Here is a 23,523-nt window from a genome sequence, read left to right as displayed (position 1 = left end):
AATGCCGTGTCAAATAAACGTTTTATGAAAAAAAATCCGCAATAAGCTGCATTTACCTAATAATTTCTCCTTGGCACAGATTTAACTTATTCCACTATTTAAAGAACGATCCCCAAGCCAAGTGCAACAATAATGCATAAACAACCACCCGTAATCACACTAAAGGGGAGGCTAAGGCCAATTCGCTCCAAAAATTGCTGTCGCGCCACATAGTGCCAGAGTATCCATTCAAACCCCCTTAAAAATTTCACAACTGAACATACGCCCCTAACATTCACGGCACTGTTACATCCTCCCATAGATAATGATGGGAGCATTTGTTTTTTTTTTGTCTCGGATTTGAATTTCTGATTCCGTAACCCCTGGAAGCCAGATTACGACTACACAGCTTTCATGAATTTTTCGTTAAAGATTCGTTCTAGAACCTAATACAAACCTAATACACCCCACTATATTCGAGTTTCTAAAGATCATATTTAATTGATCCAATCAGGCATGAAATTGGCAGTAAAAACACAGGCATTCGCTATTATCGAGAAAAAAACCTAAACATATACCACACATTTAAACACAAAGATGATTCAATTTCCCATAGTAGGATCGATTTTACACAATTCCGACATCATTTGCAAGCGCAATACGAATCTTAAAATACAGTGCACAGTGGTCCAGATCGCTAATTTAGGAGGAATTTTTACTTTCTGACAAACCTGTATAATTTAGCCGTATCATGTCTTAGGATGAATTTGTGTACTTTAGAAGATGCTTCTTTTTATTGGAATAGTTATTAGGGTGGTTCTAATTTATCTAAAATACGATAATAAACTTTTTACTGATGAAAGATAGAGCTCCACAGTCTTCCACAAAGTTGTAAAGTAACTTATTTTGAATAAATTTGTTGAATATATTAAAGCTCTATCTCTTTTAGTTTTTGTTATACAAGAAATTAAAAAAAAAAGATTAGGGTGTTCCTGAAAAAAACGTTTTTTTAGTATAACTTTCGTATCTTTTACTTTTTGTTAACACAACCTTTGAACAGCTTATTGAAAACTTCAAGCCGAGTATTTTTCTCCAAGACACCGAAAGTCTAACTTTTTTCTTTAAAAAGTTATGGAATCAGGAATCAGAATATATTGGCTCAAATGGCACGTTCCCCGTACATAGTGCAGAAGCGTTTACTGCGGAGGAGGCACTTAGATTTATTTGTGAAAATGATTTTTCTAAGGCGCAGTACCAAAACATACGCAGCTCAGTTATGCAGAAGGGTTTGGACATTTATCCCGCGTATAATAAAATAGTAGAAGAAAAGAAACTATGCTATCCGATCGGTATGTACTATTCTCAAGGATTCGTCCCTGAATCAACAATTTTTTTCAGGAATTTCTGTTCAGCCTTCTTGTGCGTATGTTCCCCTTCAAGCTCTTGTTAACCATACCGTGGAACGACTCATCTCGTTTCTGAATATTGGAGTTCTACCACTGCATCCTGAGGATAATACGTTTGTTATCTTTAAGTGGGGCTGCGATGGAAGCAGCAACCATTCCCGGTAGGCAACATTATTTTTCTTCTAAACTTTGACTGACAGTCTCTTTTCCACTTGAACATAGATACAAGCAAATGTGCGTTGACGAAGATGAAAATGGAGAACTATTCGAGTATAACGATTCGCATATATTTGCTCTATCTATAGTACCTTTACGTGTAGTTAGTCGCCGGAAAGATGAGTCAAGAGATTGCATTCTTTGGAATAATGATTTTCCATCTTCAGTATCCCTGTGCCGACCAGTAAAATTAATTTTCAAGAAGGAAAATCCTGAACTAACAAAGAATGAAGTTGCCGCGATGAACAAGCAAATCGATGAATTAGTCCCGACTATAGTAAATGTTAATATGCGCAAGATTCCGATTAGTTCAAGCTTCATATTTTCCATGGTTGATACGAAGGTAGTGAATGACGTAACAGGCACACCGTCTCAAGCGTGTTATATATGCAAACGCTCCGAAAAGCGATTGAATGATCCTTTACTGGAAGCCAGCGATCCACCGGATAGTTTATATGTTTTTTCACCTTTACATGCATTAATACGAGCAATGGAGTTACTATTGAATATTGCTTACCGTTTAGCTCTAGCAAAACCGCGTTGGCGCGTAGGCAAAAATACCAGCGAGCTTAAGGAACGACAAATAAAAATTCGACAAGCGTTACGTGACCGTTTAGGTCTTCGTATTAGCGAACCTTTGCCAGGTGGCGGAAATTCTAACGATGGTAACACAGCTCGAAAATTTTTCAGAAACCGAGATGTCGTTGCAGAAGAAACCGGGTTGGACGAAATGTTGCTAGAACGTATGTATGTGCTATTAACAATCATCAACAGCAAATTGGGAATTAACGCGGATGCTTACCGGAGTTACGCCGAAGATACACGATTGCTTTATGTACGCCTGTATGGTTGGTACGCTCTCTCACCAACCGTGCATAAACTCCTTGTCCATGGAGGAAGCATTATTCAACATAACATGCTGCCAGTAGGTATGTGCAGTGAAGAAGTTCAAGAAACCAGGAATAAAAGTATTCGCAGATTCCGAGAATTCCACGCACGCAAATTCGATCGACTCGTCAATCTTGATGACGTTTTCAAGAGACTTCTTGTTTCATCAGATCCTATAATTTCTCTTAAATGTAAACGTCGAATTCAACGAGCACCGCTGGATATACCTGAAAATGCAATGCATCTACTTTTGAATTAATTGGCATTGAATAAATTCTCCTTATATAAATCATAAATTATTGTCATAGCCAAATTATTTTTAATGAACACATTCTGTATTGTTGATATGTAAGCAAAACAGAAAAGGAAATACAAAGGCTTTGGGCAATTTCTTTTATGTCGCTATGCGATAAAATTTAAAACTTTGGTTAGTAAATTTAAAATTACATGCTTAAAAAAAATAATATTTTCCAATTTTTGCTCAAATATACTTAAAAGTATGTTCTTTTCTATGGTTCAATCCGAACTTACTTTTATTTGCCCCAATCAGAGATAATGACATTTGAAAAAGGGCTATTTATGAGCGAAAAGTTTCCATAACTTTTGAAAGTATAAAGTTAGACTTTCAGAGTTATGAAAAAACGTGGATTGAAGTTTTCTAAAAGCTGTTCAAAGGTTGTTTTAACAAAATATAAAATTTCTTTCGAACATTAACAAGTCTCAATTTTACATTTGGTTTACTACTTGTAATGAACTTAAGCAGTTCATCTGTCTTTTTACCAGCAATAAGCAAATTCGCCAACTCTCTTCGACTAATATCCATATTTACTAGTTTTATTTAAAACGAATAAAATCAGAAACCTTTTTTGACAGTCGTTTCACTTATGCAAAGCTTGCTGCGATGAGAGAATGATATTTGAAAGTGGCTTTTTTCATAATACAACGATATGTGTGTAAATGCTTTAATGCGTTGAACCTGCAAAACTACAAACTTTAAATCTAAATTGCAAATTTTAAAAAAATATCGTATTCGCCAATTTTTGCTCAAATATACTAATAAGTATGGTCTTTCATGTGGTGGAAACAGAATTCAATTTTAGGTGCCCGCATCAGCGATATTGAGCCTTGAAATAGGCTATTTTTTTAACGAAAAGTGTCCATAACTTTTTAAAGAAAAAAGTTAGACCTTCGGTGTCTTGGAGAAAAATACTCGGCTTGAAGTTTTCAATAAGCTGTTCAAAGGTTGTGTTAACAAAAAGTAAAAGATACGAAAGTTATACTAAAAAAACGTTTTTTTCAGGAACACCCTAATCTTTTTTTTTAAATTTCTTGTATAACAAAAACTAAAAGAGATAGAGCTTTAATATGTTCAACAAATTTATTCAAAATAAGTTACTTTACAACTTTGTGAAAGACTGTGGAGCTCTATCTTTCATCAGTAAAAAGTTTATTTTCGTATTTTAGATAAATTAGAACCACCCTAATAACTATTCCAATAAAAAGAAGCATCTTCTAAAGTACACAAATTCATCCTAAGACATGATACGGCTAAATTATACAGGTTTGTCAGAAAGTAAAAATTCCTCCTAAATTAGCGATCTGGACCACTGTGCAGTGTAAACAATACATTCTAAACTACTTCTAAAATAAATAAATTTCTTGGTAATTTTTTTTTGTGGAGCAAACATGAATAATTATTTTCCATAAATAATTTTATTTGTTGATTAAATCATGCCGTTTAATTTGAATCCAATGGGTCCTATTTCTCTACATGTACTTTATAATAACAAAATATATTTTGTTGCTATATTTTTGAGCATTCAATTCACCAATATTGTACTCACGCCAAAACATTTTTAGGGGAGATAACTATTACCTTTATTTAAACTAAAGAAACATATCAAAAAGTTTACAGTATTCACAAAATTAGTTAAAACTACAAGATTTTTTCCAATTCGGATATACCACTAATTTTTTTAATAAGACGAATTTCGCGCCAAATGGTATTCGGACATGGCAGCAGCCTCTCAGATTTTAATGAAACTTTCTGCACATGAAGACTTTGTCACAAAAAGCCACTTTGCATACTTTGTTTTCCAAAAATGATCTAGAATGTATGCAATAAATTCCCAAAAGGGAAAAAATTGGACTAAACCGCTTTGTGCGTTAAGGGCACAAGACCTAACTTAAATTAAGTTTTGCTTTTTTGTGTTTCGAATTCTGTTTGGAATTTTTTGTGTCTAACTAGTGCTAATTCGGGTACTAGTTTTATATACATCGTCTAGCTAGACACCAAGATGGTGCTAGTTACTGACGAGATGATTATTTTAATTATTTTAATAGAGATCCGAGAAATAGATTGAAAGTTACAGCGCTTCCAAGCGCGCTTCGTCTACCAAGAGCAGTGGTAATTTGAAATTTTAAAGTCGATTATCTCGAAATGTTGTTTTACTAAAAATGGTTTTTCCGTGATCACGATTACCAAAAATCTACTCAATCGATTTTCTTATTTTTTTTTCAATTGATCGTAATTAATTTTTCTCGTACTTTAACTATTCCCTTTTTATGCTTAAATTTTGGTTTCGTGAATAGGAATTTTTTAGTACAATTTTTAGAGCTTAAAACAGCGATTTTTTTCTGAAAACGTTGTCGAATGCAGGAAAAAATTATTCTTTATTCAACTAATCGTTAAGGTATGAGGAATTATCATATACTAATGAAATTTTTTGAGTTTTGGGATTTTAGATAATCTGTTGGTCTTCAATCGTGATCACCGCAAACCTCTTAAATAAAAAATGGTTTCGGGGAAAAAGTCATAACTCCGCCAAATATCAATATATTTTTATTAACTTATACTTGTTTATTTCACTGAAAAATGTGCTTCCAAAATATTATAAGTGTGATGTAATAAAATCATTGGTTTATGCCTTTACGTAAATTCAAACTGGCTCCTTTTGCTATTCGCTTGGGAGTGCCACCAATAGGATCACAGGGTCCTTTTCCATGGGATTTTGCAAAAAATGCCATTTTGCACTTAATTCATACTTTGACTAGAATCTACACAAGCTTGCGAAGTTTTTCTTATTTTTGCATTGTGCTGCTGCTCTATCATAAATTTTTTTTTTAAATGCTTCTAAAATAAATTTTAGAAAAGTTTGTGAATATTTTCATAAAATTTATCATTTTTGAGATGAACAAATGAACTGAAGTCTTCCAGTCTTCCAATCTTCCAGTCTTCCAGTCTTTCAGTCTTCATTCAACTTTGTTATGAATATATACCAAATTCGTTACTGATACTTTTTGCATGTATCAGGCAACTAGCAGTTGGTAAAATGAATTCTGAGATGATTATGACTTTCATTGGTTCAGTTTTCGATAAAAAAAAACACTGAAAAAAAATCAGTAAGGATAAAGATAAAGTTTTTTTCAATTAACTTTTTTTCCTTGAAAGTGCCCAACTTGAAATTTTGACGGTAGGTAGGGAACATAATTATCTATCTTGGAACTAAATTTCGTTTTCTTTTAAATTTTTTTTTTTGGAAATCGACTTTAAATTTTTAAATTGATTTTTTTTTCAGTGTAGGAGTCGATGAAGGATTTTTTTCAACATTTTTATTAAAAAAATTGACTAATTTTGTGAAAATCACTCCTACAACATTTTTTGTAGGATTTGTCAGATTTGATTTAGACTACAACTATTTGAAAAAAATTGACAAAAAAAAAGTTTGGCCCTTTTCAAAAGACAGTCAGATCATTTTTGGAAAAACAAAGTATGCAAAGTGGCTTTTTGTGACAAATTTTTCATGTACAGAAAGTTTCATTAAAATATGAGAGGATGCTATCAACATTTGTTCGAGTTGGCGCGAAATTCGTCATAAGGGACATGAATATAAAGATATTACAATTAAGTATAGTCTTTTGTATTAGCATATTAAGTTTTTCTTCTCTTTCTACCTATATATTTTATTTTCATTTAAAAAAGCGGGCCCCCAAACTAGACCCGGGCCCCGGGGCAGTTGCCCCCCCTGACCCCCCCTCTCGTCGGGCCTGGGGGAGGTTCATGTCCTTGGGTAATAAAGTGACCCCGTTGGCTTCGTATCACTTCAAGACAATATTTGGATAATGGCGCGAAGCTTGATCCTGCCAGAAGACCGTAGGAACAGACGCTTCTGTAGACACCCTTTGGGGTAGATCTCTTCGTTTACAGTCCCGGTAGTCACGAACAGCGCACTCCGTTTGTCACACGAGCAGATCGCTTGTCAAACCATGTATTAATTGGAAAACTGAAAGTTTCTGCTTCCTTCCTTTCTCTGGAATATCAACCTCGTGCTGGGCGGTGAAGAACAGTAGCCCCAGAAGCTGCCGCAAGTCTTCCATGATGAGATAATGAAGCCTCGTCAGCCGTTAGGTTTCCGGGCCCGTGACCTTCTTGCAGTATTTAACCGTTCGTCACGATTTGGAGTCTTCTGTACTTTGTACGTATGCGGTTGCTCTCAGTCCTTGGCTCTCTGAACGAAAGACTTGGACAGACTTAACTTTTTGGTCGCATCCCTGACCGAAGCATCGGGATTCCGCTTGATGAGGTGCTTGCGCAAAATCAATTCGCGGCGTTGCTTTTCGGGTGACGCCATTTTCCCAACTTTCGAAAAAACGACAGCGATAAAAATACAGTGTAAACAATACACCACCCAAATTTTCAAGAGAAAATACCAAAAAGGTTATTTTCTGCAGCGTTTTGTCCGTGATGCAATTTGACAATCTATAGCTTGTTGGGAAGCCATTTTTATAAGCTTTCTAATTATATGGGAAAATTGAATTTCGTAAAAGTTTTCAAAAATTGAGCGAATCCTATTCATTTCATTTGTAAGAAATTCAAAAAATCATTTAACTACTTTCAGTCGTGAATTAAATCCCTCGCTCTTACAACACTGGTTGGAATGATTCTAGAATAATCACTCCCTGCTCAAAACGAAATGGGCAAAACAAGAAAAAAATCTGTTCTGAAGGACTTTTAGCCTGTCTGCGCTTTGGCCTTTTCCCTATCTTTATGGTTCGTACGTTTAATTCCATGTTGCTTCTTTTCGATTGAGCTCTTATCTTCAACGTGTCTGCGCTTGATGTACAGCCCAAAAAGAGGCAATCAAATATGTAGATGTATGCCACGCTTGAACTGTGGATGGAAGAGGAAAGTTTGTTTCGATCGGTCAGCAATTAAAATCGTATATTTTCGGAAAGAGAATAAAAACCTCCAAAAAAACGTTGTAAGCAAAGTCCTGAGGAAGAAGCTTCATCCAGAAAAAAAAATTGTAATTAATTCAAAACATGTTGGGTGAAACAATTCGCCCTTTGGAAAGCCCACCCGTACGCACTTTCGATCCAATTGCGGTAAAATTGTAACTACCAACACTCCAAAAGGCTCCGAAAACCAGACAACCAGCGGCATCTACGCATCGAGGAAGTGTAATCCACATTTAAAATTATTCTTTTTCCGGTAGTTTGCTAGAAATCAGTAGCAACACGCTGTTCGACGTGACCGGGGGAAGGGGTAAGACATCGCAGCGAGCCGAAAAAGCGAGCAGCGTTGAAATAAACTAACAACAGAAAATGCGCTGACGATTGAAACCTCAAACCTCGAGTTTGTGGAGTCAGCATGGTCTAGCTGTGCTTCAATTTGTTACGAGCATTTTGGCTGGATTCGAGTGTTATGCAAGTACATACATTAATTTGAATGGTGCGCGGGGTAAACGGTGTAAAACGTGGCACGTCTAGTAAAATGATGCAGTGATTAGGGAATTTTTGACATTTATGATTTATAAAATTACTTGATCTTTTTGATGTCAGACGGAACATTTAACTGCTTAGACGGAAACTTTGGTATCATCCAACAATTGATTTAGACACCAATGCATGCATCCGGAACCTTGACACTGGGCAGAGTTACTCTATTATACATTTTACCCCGTCATATTACCACAGTACCCTGGTTTCGTCGGTCAAAAGGTTGTACACGTGGTTGCTGCTGCATATCTCACCTCCAACCTCCAACTGAAGTACAACTGAACAAACTAAAACATACTCGCGTGTATGTTTCTTTTTATTGTTAGTAAAGTGACTTTTATGAGGTGATTGAGTGGTACTAATCGTGCTGGACGATCACGTGAGCTACTGGAAGGTGGAAGGAGACATGGATAAAAAGAAACCCATCCGCCATCAAGATGAGCAGAGCTAATGACATGATACAACCCAGAGATTCACGATGATGGTAAAGCACCCACAGTTCGAAATCTAACTGCCGACGAATGACTTGAAAGCAGAGGGGATCATTTGGATGTTTGTATATTAAAAGTCTATTTCAAACAACTTACTTTTCGGGAATGCATCTTCGTCAGTCATGGCGAGTTAACTCCAGTTTCCCATAGATCTTCTGATTCGTTTCGTGTAGAGAAGGAGCCGCCAACCGGTGGAATTAGTTTTATTGGCGGTATTGTAATAATGCCATGCAAAAGCGGTGGCGAGTCGGATCGGAACATGAACAGAAATTTGGTTAAGAGGTGAAGCTGATGGGAATGATTGCCAGAAACGAACACCAATTTATCTCGGATTATGACCTAATCACATAGATTTTCCTATAGTGATTGGCTTTGCTATTACACCTTGTTCTACGAAGTTCAAAATGAGATATGCTAAATTGTGTAGCACAAACAAAAATCGCTGAGTTTTTATTATTGGCGTTTGAGGCGTAAACTGACAAACTGATGAATTTGACTCAGCTTCAGCGCTAGCAATTTGAACGTTTCTTTATTATCAAATCACTTTTCCCGTAACGAAGGATGATGATGCAAATCGTGCCGAAAAACACGGTGCCATCAAAAATATACTTATAGTAATGATCCGATTTTGTCATCGCTTTGGTATTTTGAGCTGACAATATCGGAACGCTGAAAAAACGGTACTTTTATATTTTATTCCTTCTTATGAAACTGTTTCAGTGAAGATTCGTTTTTTTAGCCCTCCATTTGGTCTGCCCCAAGATTTTATCAGAGTTTGACCTAACTTTCTTAGCCTAATGAATTCGGCCAAATTTAATTTCATGGTGTATTAAAAAGTCTAGATTTCTTGTCGTCGGTTCAATTGTAGATTGTTAGTTGGATTCCGAAGGTTTGTTTGTGGCTTTATGGTTCATCCATAAACTACGACAGGTTTAAAACGAAGGAGTATTATTCGGGACTTTTGTAAAAAGTTTATAGTAAAAATAAAGGTAGACAAAGTAGTCATGGGCATTTCGATAAATAAAATTGATATTGCTGCAACGATTTTTTTTATATAATAAAAATCCATGCTGCCAAACATCGGAGCGGGAAAGATCGGATGAAAAAAATCGATTCTTCGAGACAAGAAAGAAGAAAGTAAGAAAATCGTATCTTTATCACTGAGAATTTTTGGAAGAAAAATCAATTTTGCCACATAGATTTTTTTAAGTTAACAAAATTGATGTCAAAAATTCGGCCAAAAAAATCGGATAAAAAAAATCGATGTTTCGTGACAAAAAGATCAATTTTGAAAAAATCGCATCGACATCGCCAATTCCTAAGACAAAGCAGTATCATTATGCAACATGTGGCCATTCACCTCTGATACAGAACTCCTAGACGGGGGAAAAATCGTGAATAAATTGCCATGAATTCTGGAACAATCACGTTTTAACGTTACAAAAACAGGACTGTAAACAAAAATCATGTATTTTATAATTACGTTCAATTTTCCTTGTTGTTCACAAAATCAAAACATTTCATGTTCATGATTCCCAATATGGTAGTCACAATTCATTATCCGCGCTCTTGAAACAGTTCATAACATCATAAAATATTAATCAAGTTTACGTGAACTGATTCATGAGTTCACGCAAATTAGTCATTCGTGTTCGTGAAATAGTTCACAAAATTTTAAAATATTAACTATTATTTTTTAGTGTTTCAGATTCTCCTATCCAGTAACTAAAACCAACTTAATGCTAGTTAGTCCAAACCAGCACCAAATTGACGCTAGTTAGACACAAAATCCAAAAAGTCACACCTCTTGCATGAACGCTAAACAACTGGCATATACTCAGGAACTGATTCTGACTCCTGATTCCCAGTATGTTAGTCATAACTCGCCATTCGTGCTCGTGAAATAGTTCACAAAATCATAAACGTGAACCGATTCATGATTCCTAGTATAATAGTCACGCATGATCATACATGCCCTTGAAATATTTCACAAAATTTTAATATGTTATTCATGTAGTCGTGAAATGGTTCATATTCCTAGTTTAATATTCACGACTGACCATTCGTGCTCCTTAAATGGTTCACAATATCGAAATATTCATGGATCCGTGTACTAGTTCATAGTACATGACTCACGATCTATCTTGAGCGCTTGTAATTTTAATAGACATCCTCTAATCATTTTCAATTTCATGCAACTTCAGCTTCTAGTTACTGTAATAGGTTCGAGCAACAGATACCAGAAAACTATTAAGAACTCGAATATCGCTAATCATTTGATAAGGTTCAATATGATGTCCGGACAGAAAACGAAAACTGCGCTGAGCACCAAAAGTACATTATAGAGCCGCAAATCGTGTTCGTGATATAGTTCACAAAAGATATAGCGAACTAGTAACACTTTTATGATTTAGTTCATGTTGTCACGTTACTCCTACTAAAAAATCCGATTGTAATTAAACATGAGCATGAGTAACATTGATCCACGTGTCAAATTCGAGAGTCAAGAATAAAATATCACGATAACGTGCAAATAATTTACGAAAATCTTGACTAAGATCTTGAAATCATGAACACAATTCACTACTTCTAACTAAAATATCAAGATAACAAAATATAAATAACGAAAATCTCGAGTAAGGTCATCAACTCATGAACATAAATCGCGCTATTCTGCAGGAAGAACCTGATAGTAAAGTCATGAATAAAATATTACGGTACATTATAGCAATTACGAGCAACGCGACAAAGCTGAAATCATGAACATTGTTTAAATGCCGGTTCTTTTAGTTGATATACTTTATACGAACCAGTGTATCTCCAAATTATCAACAAAAATCATAACGAAAACTATCTCCAGGAAACAACTGCAGTAACGCGATCAAACATTGGAATATAACGCCATGTATATTTTTGGCCCTAACTAGTTATTTGAAAACACGAATAGTTTCGTGAATACGAGATTCATTATCCATAATTTCAGGAACTAGGTCACGGTTCTCGTTAATCGTTCAGTTCACGAAATCGTGATTTTTTATTCATAAACTTATAGACGGTCACTTCTCGCGATGCCAATCGAAATACGAGCCACCTTATGCCGTTTAGCTTGAACCCGAGTCGTAGGTGGTTTCTAGCCCCCACCGGGGTTCGAGTCTACCTCAGTTTCGCTTCGAGCGGAATCGACATTAGTGACAAGTATTTGGTACGGTTAATACTTATTTTAGGCCGCTCAAAATTATTTCATGTTCTCTACATAGTTTTTCAGTTGTAGCATTAATTTGTTTATTACTTGTAATTAATTTCTTCGAGACTATTTTTTCATTTCATTTTGCTAGTTTTCCTACTATAAAAATATTTTAAAAAAATCTATTTTGCATGTTTTTTCGACATTTTCGCATTATTTACTGTGATGTTCCTAAACTAAACTTTTAAGCATTTTATGAGTATCCTGATGATCGGACGTCCAGAGACTCATAAATTTTATATCCCGCGCGAGTTTCAGAATAATTTTCAGTGGAATTCCTATCCCTACTAACACTTTTCCTCCTCCAGTGATATTTCGTCACTGTTGCGTCATTTAGTACATTTCGATCAAAACGATTTTTAAAGTTTGAGATTGAAGATATTGAAACTCATAAATGGTACAAACGATTCAGACAAGACATCTGACGCTTCTATTTCGGTTAACTATATTCAGAATTTTTACTAATAATGTAAACAAAAGTGGCACTCACACGCGTCATAAGTGTGTATTATGTTCTACAGGTATAACAGGTATATTTTTCATTCCTTTTTGTGATAGTTTTTCTTGCTAGGTAAAATGGATGAAGAGATGGGAGAACGAGTAACAGACTCTCCCCCTAAGCCTTCTGCTGAAAATGTAAATCCGACTAGAATTAAAATTTACCCAGAGTCGTCAACGGGACCATGGATTGTATTTATTAGGCGTAAAGTAAAGGCGCTAAATATTATTCAAATTTCTAAAGATTTGACTTCGCGATTCTCGGATGTAAAAGAGATCGTCAAAGTCAATAAAGATAAAATACGCATTGTCGTTGGTAGTCTCAAACAAGCCAATGCAATTGCTTCTTGCGAGCTTTTTACGCGTGAGTATAGAGCGTATATTCCTTCAAAGGAAATTGAAATTGATGGGGTCATCACAGAATCGAGTTTGACTGTTGATGACATAATTAAGCATGGGGTTGGTTGTTTCAAAGACACCATACTTAAAGACGTAAAAATACTTGAATGCAAGCAATTGCATTCAGTATCACACGAAGGAGATAAAAAAGTTTATCGACTGTCTGACTCATTTCGAGTGACTTTCGCTGGGTCTGCGCTGCCCAACTATGTCATTATCGATAAGATTCGTCTCCCTGTTCGCCTTTTTATTCCTCGTGTAATGAATTGCCTTAATTGCAAACAGCTTGGCCACACAGCCACTTACTGTTCCAATAAGGCACGGTGTGGCAAATGTGGGGGTTCTCATCAAGAGGATACATGCAATGAAAATTCAGAAAAATGTTTAATGTGCGGAGAAAACTCACATGAGCTCCCTGCATGCCCCATTTATAAATTGCGTGAGGATAAAATTAAACGATCCTTGAAGGAGAGGTCTAAGCGCTCCTATGCAGAAATGTTGAAAAATGCTACCCCTAAACCCATTTTCTTAGAAAACACTTACACATCTCTATTTTCGGAACAGTCTGACTCTGACGGAGCGTGTGAAGGTACATCATTTGTTTTACCCGGAAATTCCAGAAAAAGAAAACAGTCTTCTTTTCCCAAGCTGCCAAGAAAGGGCCTTAAAATTTCTCCACCAGTAGATAAACTGCGCCCAAAACCGAAAAATTCCGATTCAAAACCGAAATCAATTCCACCCGGTTTTGGGAACGTACAATCCAAACAGAACACCATTACTGGAAATAATAAAATTTCGACTTCCTCTGAGCCTCAGCCGGGGGTAGGATTATTGAAATTTTCTGAAATTGTTGATTGGATTTTTAAAGCATTCAATATTTCTGAACCACTAAAGAGTATACTTTCAGCTTTCCTCCCAACAATTAGAACATTTTTAGAGCAGCTGATTGCTCAATGGCCCATCCTTGCAGCGATTGTATCTTTCAATGGGTAATTCACCTCCTCCAATGAAAGATTCCATCACTGTTTTACAGTGGAATTGCAGAAGTATCATACCTAAAATTGATTCCTTAAAAATTTTACTGCATAATTTAAAATGCGATGCTTTTGCTCTATGTGAAACATGGCTTACCTCAAACATTAATTTCAACTTAAATGATTTCAACATTATTCGCCTAGACCGAGACACCCCGTATGGAGGAGTGCTTCTAGGAATTAAAAAGTGCTATTCTTTCTATAGAATTAACATCCCCTTGTTTGCGGGCATTGAGGCTGTAGCTGTCCAAACGAACATTAAAGGCAAAGACATGTCTATCGCTTCTATATATATACCTCCCAAAGTTCAAATTGGACAACATCAAATTTTTGAGGTAGTGGAATCCATGGCTGCTCCGCGTCTGATACTGGGAGACTTCAACTCGCACGGAGTATTGTGGGGTTCCCTCTACAATGATAATCGATCCTCTTTGATATACAATGTTTGTGACGAATTTAATATGACAGTTTTAAATACTGGCGAAACAACCCGCATCCCCAGACCTCCTGCACGTCCAAGTGCATTAGATCTATCTCTGTGCTCGACATCACTTCGGTTAGATTGCACGTGGAAGGTTGTACCTGATCCTCACGGTAGCGATCATTTGCCAATCTTTGTTTCAATTAACAGTGAATTAGGCCTTACGAATTCAATCAATGTTCCTTATGACTTAACACGAAATATTGATTGGAAAACATACGAAACATTAATTTCCACTTCTCTTGCTTCGACAGAAGAGCTACCCCCTACCGAAGAATATGAATTCTTAGCAGGTTTAATTATTGAAGCAGCAGAACAAGCCCAAACGAAATGCAATCCTGGAATGACAATAAATAGACGCCCCCCTAATCCTTGGTGGGACAAAGAGTGCGCTGATGCATATGAAGCTAAACAAGTTGCCTACAAAGAAATTATGAAACAGAAAGGGGGTATACGTGAGAACTTTGAAAATTATTTCATTTTGCAAAACAAATTTGACAGTATACGTCGTGCCAAAAAGTCTAGTTATTGGAGACGCTTCGTTGATGGCTTGTCAAGAGAAACATCAATGAGTACTCTTTGGAACACAGCCAGAAGAATGAGGAATCGAAACGTGACTAATGAAAGCGAAGATTTTTCGAATCGTTTGGATATTTAATTTTGCCAAGAAAATTTGTCCAGATTCTGCTCCTGCGCAGAAAATCACTCGCGATGCTCCCACAAGTAACGATTTCATAGATTCGCCTTTGACAATGATGGAATTCTCAATTGCACTCCTCTCATGCAACAATAATGCTCCGGGACTAGACAGAATTAAATTCAACTTGGTGAAGAATCTGCCTGACCTAGCAAAAAGACGCTTGTTGAATTTATTCAATAAGCTTCTTGAGCAGAACATTGTGCCGCACGACTGGAGACAAGTGAGAGTTATCGCTATTCCAAAACCGGGAAAGCCAGCCTCCGATCATAACTCGTATCGACCGATTGCAATGCTATCCTGTATTAGGAAATTGTTGGAAAAAATTATCCTACGACGTCTCGACAATTGGGTTGAGGCGAACGGCTTGCTATCAGATACCCAGTTTGGTTTTCGGAGGGGAAAGGGAACGAATGATTGTCTGGCGCTACTTTCGTCAGAAATCCAACTCACTTACGCAAAAAAAGAACAAATGGCGTCTGTGTTCTTAGACATAAAAGGAGCATTCGACTCAGTCTCCATTGATGTTCTCTCGGAGAAGCTACATCAATGTGGTCTTTCACCGGTATTAAATAATTATTTATACAATTTATTGTCAGAAAAGCACATGCATTTTTCATATGGCGATTTGGCGACACTCAGAATAAGTTACATGGGCCTCCCACAAGGCTCTTGTCTAAGCCCCCTTCTCTATAATTTTTACGTGAATGACATTGATAATTGTATTGTCAGCCCATGCACTTTAAGACAACTTGCAGATGATGGGGTGGTTTCTGCCACAGGACCAAAAGCTATAAATTTACAACAACCATTGCAAGATAGCTTGGATAATTTATCAATTTGGGCTTTAAAGCTGGGCATCGATTTCTCTACGGAGAAAACAGAGTTGGTCGTTTTCTCAAGGAAGCGTGATCCAGCTCAGCTTCAGCTTCAGTTGGTTGGTAGAACGATAGCCCAAGTCCTGACTTTTAAATACCTTGGAATTTGGTTCGATTCTAAAGGCACATGGGGAGGCCACATTAGGTATCTAATAACGAAATGCCAACAAAGGATAAATTTTCTGCGAACAATAACTGGATCATGGTGGGGTTCTCATCCAAGTGACATGATAAGATTGTATCAAACAACAATACTTTCAGTAATGGAATATGGGTGCATCTGTTTCCGTTCAGCTGCGAACACTCACATTATTAAACTGGAACGGATACAGTATCGCTGTTTACGAATTGCCTTAGGTTGCATGCAGTCGACCCATACAATGAGTCTTGAAGTACTAGCGGGAGTTCTTCCTTTAAAAGACCGATTCTGGGATCTCTCTTCTCGTTTACTTATTCGATGTGAGGTTATGAACCCACTGGTAATTGAAAATTTTGAAAGACTTGTCGAGCTTCAACCCCAAACCAGATTCATGACAGTGTATTTCAATCACATGTCACAAGAAATAACGCCTGCTAGGTATGTTCACACATACGTCAATATACTAGATATTCCTGAATCCACTTTATTCTTCGACACGTCCATGCAAGCAGAGATTCGTGGAATTCCGGATCATCTACGCTCGCGGGAGATCCCTAAAATATTCACAAGTAAATATCAACACATAGACTGCCTTAAAATGTTTTACACTGATGGGTCACGAATCAGTGAGGCCACTGGTTTCGGTATTTTCAACAATAATTTTTCAATTTCTCTCAAACTTGCAGAACCCGCCTCTGTTTATATAGCGGAACTAGCAGCAGTTCACTATAGTTTTCAAATAATTAATACTTTACCCCCGAACCATTACTTTATCCTCACTGATAGTCTCAGCACAATTGCAGCTCTACGCTCAAAGAGGATTGATAATCACGATCCATTCTTTTTGGGGAAGATACGAGAATCTCTGAGTAACCTGACAAGAAAATGTTATAAATTTACCCTAGTGTGGCTCCCCGCCCATTGCTCTATTGCGGGCAATGAGAAAGCTGATAATTTAGCCAAGATTGGTGCACTAGATGGTGAAATATATGAAAGACCCATCGCTTACAATGGATTTTATAGCGCTTCTCGACAGAGGACACTTGCTAGTTGGCAAACATCTTGGGACAATGGAGATATGGGACGATGGCTACACTCAATTATCCCTAAAGTATCAACGAAGGCATGGTTCAAAGGATTGGATGTAAGTCGGGACTTCATCCGTGTGATGTCTAGGCTCATGTCCAATCATTATACTTTAGATGCGCATCTCCGCCGTATTGGGCTCGCTGAGGGTAATCATTGTGCTTGTGGAGAAGGTTACCACGACATTGAGCATGTTGTTTGGTCCTGCACTGAATATCGTGAAGCCAGATCACAATTAGTAGATTCTTTACAAGTCCGAGGAAGACCAATCCATGTTCCTGTTAGAGACATCCTGGCGTATCGCGATCCTCTATACATGGAACTTATCTATCATTTTCTAAAAACAGCGCCTGTCAAAATTTAATTAAATTCATCTCCTCATACTCTCATCCAAGGTTAATCATTCACCAATTAAAGTGTCCTAGAATATTTAGTTTTTAAATTTAGACAATAACAGAAAAAAAAAAAGTAAATAAATACACCCGAAAATACTAGATCATTATGAAATACAACAATGTAAGGAAAAAAGCAAACAATAAAGTGATTTCAGTGTTAGTTTTAGACAAAGTACTAGTATAGTTAAAATTAGTCTTAAGGATTTTTGTAACGTGCTATGTAAAAAAAAGAAACTGGCGTAAAAAGCTTTTGCAAATGCCGTGTCAAATAAACGTATGGAAAAAAAAAAAAATAAGTGTGTATTGATGATGACAAAACTTGTATGACGTGTCATAATTGTAAATGAAAAATTTTCTATAGAAATAAAGTATCAGTTATTAACTTTTATTTATATCTTTGGCTTGATTTGGTGTAGAAACATTCGGTGAGATTCATTTTGAAGGAAATTGGTCAAGGAATCTAGAAAATTAGTAATCTTTGGCTGCAGTGTTTCCAAATATGCAATATTTCCAGTTTTTAACTAAAACTGCATTTTTCTTACACACATTTTTACACACAAAAACACCCAAAACTTCTGTATAACTTGAGCTAATTCCAAAATACAGTGATTTGAAGTAAAAAACTCAATTTCTCGTCACGTTTCTCTATCTCAGTATAACCAAGCAGAATTTCAAAATTCAGAAAACTCCACTTTGTAGACTAATAATTCAATTTTTTTGTCATTTGACTTAAGTGCCAATACCTTATTTGGGTCTGGTGGTATGGGGGAAAAACGATCGGAAATGCAGGCAGGGTACGATCACCGTCGCCAGTGGGATAATCATATGTTCTTTCTGGGATGTCGCCATACCCAGGGATAGCATAAGGGTTAGTGCATTGGGCCGGAGTCTCAAAGGTTGCGAGTTCGAGTCTCGCCTCTGGGGTGGAATTTTTTTCACATGATTGCTTAGCTTCACTCACCATTTCCGATCGTTTTTCCCCGTTGGATACCACCAGTCCACTTTGTAGAGATTTTTAGACCAGTAAAATGGCTTTTGTCATAAGATAGCACGACAGCGACGACAATTGGAGTGCGCAGCAACAAACACGGCCTCTAGCACAAACAGCACATTTAAAAATAGTAGTGTAACTGCTGACGTAAACAAAATCGCGTCGTTTTATTTAGTCTATCCATAGAATTTTACATGCTTATTCTGTGAAATTACATATCGCAGCTCGGTGAACTGTGCTAGCTAGTTTGCTCAGGTAAAGTTGATGTATACCATTTTCGACTTAGCAACTATTTCTCGGTATGACTCTGTTGGCAAAGAGGCGTACTCAGTGAGCCATGGTTGCCGGTTCCGATGCTTTTTATTACATCCACTTCAATAGAAATTTGAGAGTTTTTTTCAAGCTGTGAATTATCGGACTAACAATCCTTCCCATTCCTGTTACGATTTTCGTTTGGGTTTTGGCCGGTGCCGGTATTGATCAATAAACATCTTAGGATTATTAATTTTTTTTTTGGTTAGGGATAACTTTGCCGCTGCGACCACTATTCAGGTTATCTTTTGTGGCTGCCCCTGTTTGCTCTACATGTTACAAATTGCCCAAATCCGATGTAGTTGGAAGCGAGTTTGTTGTTTGTCCACAAACGTTTAACATCGAAAGATTTTTTAAACTTAACTTCAAAACCGTCATCTTAGACAAGCTTTAAAAAAATCTATATCATTTAGTGCACCAACTAGGGGCCCTTTAGATCATAAGTCCAAACTAGCAATAAATTGGCGCCAGAATCTGAAAGGTTACACGTCCCAAACAACTGGTTTGTACCGAGTGATGTCTCGGATAGCGGTAGCTTTGGCTTGCTGATGACGAGCCAAACGCCTATAACTATGCAAAAATTTTATCACCTAACCTAAGTTGGTGCTAGTTACTGATGAGAAAACGAAACATTTAAGTTAGGTATTGTGTCCTCATGCGTAGCATTTCGTCCAATTTTTTGAGAATTTTTTTCGTAAAAATGTAGTCATGAAAGGTTTTACACGGATTTGGCTCGTTGCTTGAGATTTCCATTCGATTTTTACTACATTCCTTATCAAAAGTTGTCAATAATTTATTCATGTTTCAACCTTTTGTTAAATTTAGTAATCTGACAAAATCTGACCTTCACTAAAAATATTCTTTTTTACAAAGTTGCACCTTGGAAAGGTTTACCTTACTCAAAGGCTTCACATTGGGAAAAAAGAACATCAATACGACCAGTAGCAACATTTTGAAAAACTGAAATGAAAATAGCGTTTTCCTGAAACCGGGTTATAACAGGCCTGGGCACCTTTGCACCAAAATCAAGAACATGTTTAAAAAGTCATTAAAATTTGATATTTCTCGTTGGTGCCCATTTTGCGTTGCGTTGCGCTGTGACGATGATTTTGGCGGATTGCACACTGACTTCATCATGTTTGACTGCTGATTATCTAATAAGAGTTGCTTAGGAAGCGGTAAGTAGGAATTCATACCAATCCGACCCATATTAAAATCTCAACAGCATGATAGCCATAATTGCCGGCCGCCCCCATCCCCATCATTCACGGGGAAGGATAAAGGATAAGGTAGACGGGAAGTGTTGATGCTCCACCTACTTAACGGAAGGTAGACGACTCATCAGACTCTTCCAGAGGTGTCGCTGAGTTGGTGGTTTGGAAGGGTATATAAGGTCTAGGATTCGCTCAAAGCAAGCGATGCGACCTGTAAAGCATGGTTTATTAGATAGTATTTTAGATTTTTTTTTTGTTTAATCTAAAGTTCTATTTGTAACGGCTCAATGCGTTAGCACAACTGAGCCGTGGGTCTTTTAATTTTTTTTACAAAGTAAAATTAAAAAAATAAATTCTAAGAATGTCGGTCTACCAGATCTTTTTGACGCAGTTTGCTGCTGCGTGTTAAGATCCTTTTCCTTGGCGGTGAAGCCGCTTGGGGGTCATTCAGTCTGCCTTCTCTCGCGTTATCGTTTCCGTCCATGTCATCATCGGTACTGCTTTCTTGCTGTTCACGATCAGAGGTTCTTATTTGTTTCTTGTTCTTACGGGTCTCTGTTATAAATCCGTCTTCATCGATATTTGCTTCTTTATCGATGCTAGTTGTTGGTTTGAGAGCGGTTGTCGTGGTCGTTGTACCTACATTGTTGGTTAATTGGATCGTTGTTTTTGGTTTATCTGAAGACGTCGGTGGCTGCTTGTTAGAGTATGCTGTATTAAATGAGTTTTGACTAGTTGCTACGGCGCATGTTTTTCCGTTGTGGACTGTATAGTTACAGAATTGGCATGTTGAGGTCTGCCCGGGATATGTGATTAGCGTTGTTTGCTTATAGGTCACGCCATCCTTCGATGATTTGTATTCGTTAGTCATGTAAGAATAGTCCCTCGCATCCTCACAATACGAACGCCGTTGGGAATGCCGGTGAAAAAATTTCTCCATGTGTCATTCGTAATAGATTCTACTTCTCCATATTGCGACATAATTCGTTTGATGTAATCTTCCCTAGTGCGCGGGGCCAAATCATGGATACGCACGTCCACCATGTCGTTTTCCATATACACGGGGATCTTGATTCTGGTGTTATTAAATTTGACCTCGTGTTGCATGTTGTTTTTTGCAATGAAGTTTTCGGCCTGTGCTAAGCTTCTAAACGTGATCAAAACACAGTTTTTTACGTGATGTAGCTGAATGTACGTAACTTCAGCGAGATTAAGCTCCATTTTCATTTTCACCAATTGTTTTACTTCCTGAACTGTGGGTCTAACACGAATTTTATTAAAGTCGATCTAAATCGTGTTATCTTGTAGCACGGGCACTTTTGTTTCTTTTGTCAAACTCATTTCACTCCGCAGCCGGGAGCAACGATACAATTTGTTTGTTCACTGATATAGAACAAAAGCTGGCTTGATTCACTGGTGCCTATAGCCTGCTATAGCGTAGCGATTTTTTTGCTTCTGCTTTGTGCGAGGTCAGAAGATAGACTGTCGTAGTTTAGTTAATTTTCGAGTACACGATCACTCGAAAAAGAAAAGATGTTTTTGGTTCTTTTTAAACTCTAGGTAGCCGGCTACCGAGAGTATCCTATGTTTTTTAAACAAAAGCAATTTGAACTCCACACAACCGGACGGTGGAGTATTGCCTAGAATTTCGCTATTCCTTCTCTACGATATATTTATTGGGTCGAAAACTACCGAGTGACACGTTGTACAGAGCTATGATAGCTCGCTATGTTATAAATCAAGGAAAGTATTTCATATTTTTCAAATCAATCCGTTTGTGAATTACAAGTACCGTCAAGTCGCCAGTCGTCGTGCGTGCTCCATTCACCGTGCAGATTCAAAACCACGAAATTTATGGAACTAGTTCCCTAAAAACCACAAATCCTATCATTTTATCGTTTTATTGAAACATTCTAAATGAAGTTGAATATAAATTTTAAATACACGGTTGATGGATCCCTTCATGTACAGTTAATGGTGCATAGAACGGTGACTGGTGACTATGACAAACAAATGTCCTAAACTCCTAATTCTCGTTTTGTTGCTAATAGTTTTATATTATTTCTAAATTGTGACGTATTATGAAAATATTTTCACGGTGACTATGGGAGCGATTATCATTTTGATAAAAAATAGGGCTTGAAGTCACGTCAAATCTGCTTAAACGCACGGCGACTGGTGACTTGACGTTATACGAACGATAATATCGAACAATGAAAAGAAATACAAAGGATCGTTAACCTGATCCACGGGCTTGCTAACAATGACGCAACTTGAAATTAGATTCATAAAAACAGGCGCGGCGAATTTTCAGTACGTATTAACCCATGATCATCGATACTAGTCAGTCTTATTGGGGCTGATTTCCGAACAACTATTTATTGAGAAAAAATTATTAATCGAGGATTTTATGAAAACCGAACCGACATATGAAAACCAAGAAATAATTTTGTTCTGCTAAAAATAACCATTAATTGTACCGAAAGATTCACTTGGAAAGACGGATACACTAGCAGTTCCCCGCGCGCGTCGTTTGTTCCCCTTCCCTGTCAGCATACGACCACAGATCCTAGTCGATCTTCACTAATGCCACTGCCGCTCGAAACCAAACTAGGACAGGCTTCAATCCGTCGACCTGTCGAAGTGAACGAATTGACAGCGGTTGGGGACAGAACCTGACCCAGTCCCGAGTTTAAGCAAATACGGCAAAAGGTGTCCTGTACCCCGGCTGGCACCGCGGGGAGGTAAGGGATAGGAGTTCTGTATCAGAGGTGAATGGCGACATAGATTGGCCTCATGTTGCACGATAATACAGCTTTGCCAACCTCTATTTTGATTGCTTTGTATTAAAACAGTTTTATAACAGAATACAGCGCATCTTCTGATACAATAGTTATGGCGAATAAGCCTCCTAGAAATAATTATGGAGAACTAACTCTTCAAAAAATAATTGGAGTCTGTAAGAGTAAATTTCAAAGTTCGAAGAGCTTGAATTACCACAGATGGAAAGCAACAACAATACGTCACCTAAAAATATGATGTGTACCAACCGTTACGTTGTTTATAGAGATTATACAACGCTTTTTTTCTAAACTGGTGACTATCAATGATAACGACATCGAAATTTGCATAATTCACTGATTATTGGCTTCCCCACTTGCGTTGCGCCGTAGAAGGTAAATAAGTCCCCACTCAAACGTACCAATGAATGGCCTTATGTGCACATGAATAAATCTGATCAACTTGCCCATGCGAGTTTCTTATTGCGTTGACAGTTAAAGTGTCTGGCTAAGCAAGTTCTTCGTAGTCGCGACGCAAATTACTGTCTATCTAGGGTTCCTGTAGTATAGTAATGGTAGGCAATCCTGCATGAAACCATCTTTATGCCTTGATTGCA

At 37.2% G+C, this 23,523-nt stretch overlaps 1 protein-coding gene across 1 annotated transcript in view; it reads left to right on the top strand.

Annotated features, from left to right (window-relative positions):
- The window catches only part of LOC131694084 (uncharacterized), a 111,378-nt gene that overhangs the window by 32,114 nt on the left and 55,741 nt on the right, over nt 1-23,523 (top strand). The window lies entirely within an intron of this gene.

This window comes from Topomyia yanbarensis, chromosome 3 (genome assembly GCF_030247195.1).
Source record: "Topomyia yanbarensis strain Yona2022 chromosome 3, ASM3024719v1, whole genome shotgun sequence".
NCBI classification, from domain to species: domain Eukaryota; kingdom Metazoa; phylum Arthropoda; class Insecta; order Diptera; family Culicidae; genus Topomyia; species Topomyia yanbarensis.
The sequence above is the reverse complement of the archived record's forward strand: the minus strand, read 5'-3'. Positions and strand labels throughout refer to the sequence as shown.